We start from the raw sequence: 3,044 nt of genomic DNA, 5'->3' as shown, positions 1-3,044 counted from the left end.
GCCCCTTTTTCAAATGAGGACACTGAGGCTCAGAGAGTCTATTCAACTTGCCCAAGGACACACAGCTAAGTAGGCAGTAGAGCAGGGATTTAAATCCAGTCTCTGTGACAGCAACTTTGGCTGACCGATCATCATTATCATAAAGAGTGGTGGTCGGTGGGGAGGCAATGAGAATGTCTACATTTAAAATCTGGAAACGTGGGGCCTGAGGTGTCACGGTTCATCTTGTTAAACAAGGCATTTCAGCTCAAGCCTCTTTGGGGTGGCTGCCAAAGTCCGAGCCAGGCTGCAATGGTCACTGTGCCGGGTGCATCCACACTGCCCAGACACGGGCCAGCTGGTCCAGCCCGATGTGACTCAGCACCTGGAAACGTGTGCTTCTTTAAATAGATTCTGCCCTCAGCTGGTTCTCAGGACTGATCAACGGCTTACCTGTCATTGGAGGGAAGTATCCTGGGGCTTGCTGAGCTAATGTGCTGGAGGTGGGGGCACAGGGGGGCACTGGAAGAGGGTGGTTACTGGCAGTGACCCTGCCAGAGAATTAAGTGAATGACAGAGTGAGACACCACCCAGGAGCAAGGGGTTCGTCTATACCCATCCCCCGAAGCTGTCCTTTTGAGGTGTAGCGCCATGCCCCTTCTGTCCCCAAAGCCCCTGTAACTTTGCGGAGGACGCGTGAACAAGGTGGGCCAGGGTCAGGAGACCTATTTTCAAATCCCAGCTATGCCACCAAAGAGCTGCACAACCTTGGGCAAGTCCTTCACTTGCCTATCCTGTCATCCATCAGGTGACACTTTAATTACAAAGGCACGACAGGAGGCAGACGACAACCTGACTGTTTCCAATGCAGGATCAGCCGAATGACTTATGGTCTGTCCATACCATGCGACAAATGCTACTCAGATGACAGAGGCATCTGACATGCACTGGGATGAAATCTTCTCCAAGCAGGACAATGACCTGCCATCTGAGTGTTTTGAGTAGTGTCCTATATAGACATGTATGCCAGAATATTCATAGAGTAACTCTGAAAGGACACACACACACACACACACACACACACACACACACACACACACTGAGATCATATGAGAACTGGTTCGGAGCTGAGCAGACTGGGTTGAAAGCCCAGCTCAATCATCCACGAACTTAAACATCCAAAGTCTCGGCTTCTTCAATGGTAAAATGGCAGTAGTAATCCTTCATAGGAATATTGTGAGCATTAAGCGATATAACATAAGTGAAACTTTTAGCACAGTGTTATCACATACTCAATAAATAGGAGGGTTTTTCTTTTAAACCTTCCTTGCAATTATACCCCCAAGTCACTTTGCTTTTAGGCTCTAGATGTCTCATACAATTTATAGAAACTGCCAACTCCGGATGGAAGTGAGTTTACTTTCTGTCTTAGCTGGGGTTCCCTAGAAAACAGAGCCTGGGGCAAAAGTGTATGTGCCCACGCTGCTGTGGGGAGTAGAGTCCCCAGGGAAGAAGGGAGATGAAGTGCATTAGAGACTTGGAGCAGCTGAGCTGCTCAGTATCGAAGCCTTCGGAGAGGCTGCACCTTTACACCATTCCTCTGGGGCTGGAAATAATTTGTCCACTAGCTCTCATCCCCCATTGGTCAACGTTCCCCCGGTGGGGTGTCGACTCCCCACACTTCTTGATTTCAGGTAGGTGGGTTATCGACTGGACTTCACACCGCCTCATGCCTCCGTGGACGTAAGGGACCAGAACAGCCACCACAGCAGGCGTGCCCATCCTAGGGAAGGTGGCAACAGCCATTGTCTCTAAGACATGAGAATACCCCGAGCTGCTGCTAAGCCCAGTCTGGCCGGAAAGCAAGGCAGGTGCGCTGATCACGGGAGGCACCTCAGGTGGGTCTGATACGCCTTCCGTCTAGGTGAGAGCCCAGACTTGCCTCTTTAATATTCACACTAGGATGTCAACCTGCCACCTGCTCATTTAGTATCTAAAGTACATAGGTCCGCAACTGACCACCCATCTCAGAGAAGAAATGAGGTCTCAGGGCCTTGGGGAGTACATGACCCCACCCTGCTCCACTCCCACCGAGTGTCCCGCGAAGGACTGAGACGGCCCTCCAGATGTTCTCAGCACTTTGCTCCAGAAGGCTGCCTGCTTGGACCCTGTGACCTCAGCCTCGTGTAGCTCTGTCCTCAGGAGTGGCGTGTATATGTGAGATCCCGGGCTTTTTATCAAAGGGCATGAAGAAGAACCACAGCCAGGCCAAATCTGTTCTTGCTTCTGCCGGGTTTTACTGGGGATGTTGAATCATGGTATTCAGTGTCCCCTATTTAAATTCATTTTATTTCATTCATTTGTTTATTTGGCAAATATGTATTGAGGGAATCAATTAAAAAGACAATCTAATAGAAAAATGGTTAATGGGTAATGAATAGACAGTTCATAGAAAACACAAATGACTCTTAAACATTTGAAAAGATGCTCAATTTCACTCAGAAAAGAGAAATGCAAATTAAAGCTACACTGAGATACCATTTTTCCCCATCAGACTGGCAAAAATCCAAAAGGTTAATAACACACTTTGTTGGTGAGGCTGTGGGGAAATAAGTATTCTCAAGCACTGCTGGTGAGAGTATTCATATGGTGCGTAATTTGACAATATCTATCAAAATTATGAATGCAGGTAGTCTTTGACACAGCAATTCCCCTTCTAGAAATTTATCCTGTGGAGATGTTTGGACTCGTGCAAAATGATGTATGTGCAAGGTTATTCAGTACAGAATTGTAAGAGCAAAATATTGTGAACAATCTAGATGCCTTTAAATAGAAGACTGGCTAAACGAATTGGGGTATAGCCAAATAAGAACATTCTATATAGATTTTTTTAAATGAATCTCTCTCTATTCACTGATATAAAAAGATCGCCATGATATACTGGCAAATAAAAACACAGATATGATTTTCCCACAGTATCACTGCCTAACAAATCACCCCAAAACTTAAAAGAGTAATCATTCATTGTGATGCTCATGGATGTGAAACCTGGTTGGGGCCCTGCC

This window comes from Pteropus vampyrus, unplaced genomic scaffold, assembly GCF_000151845.1.
Source record: "Pteropus vampyrus isolate Shadow unplaced genomic scaffold, Pvam_2.0 Scaffold23, whole genome shotgun sequence".
NCBI classification, from domain to species: domain Eukaryota; kingdom Metazoa; phylum Chordata; class Mammalia; order Chiroptera; family Pteropodidae; genus Pteropus; species Pteropus vampyrus.
This window is presented reverse-complemented; position numbering follows the sequence as displayed.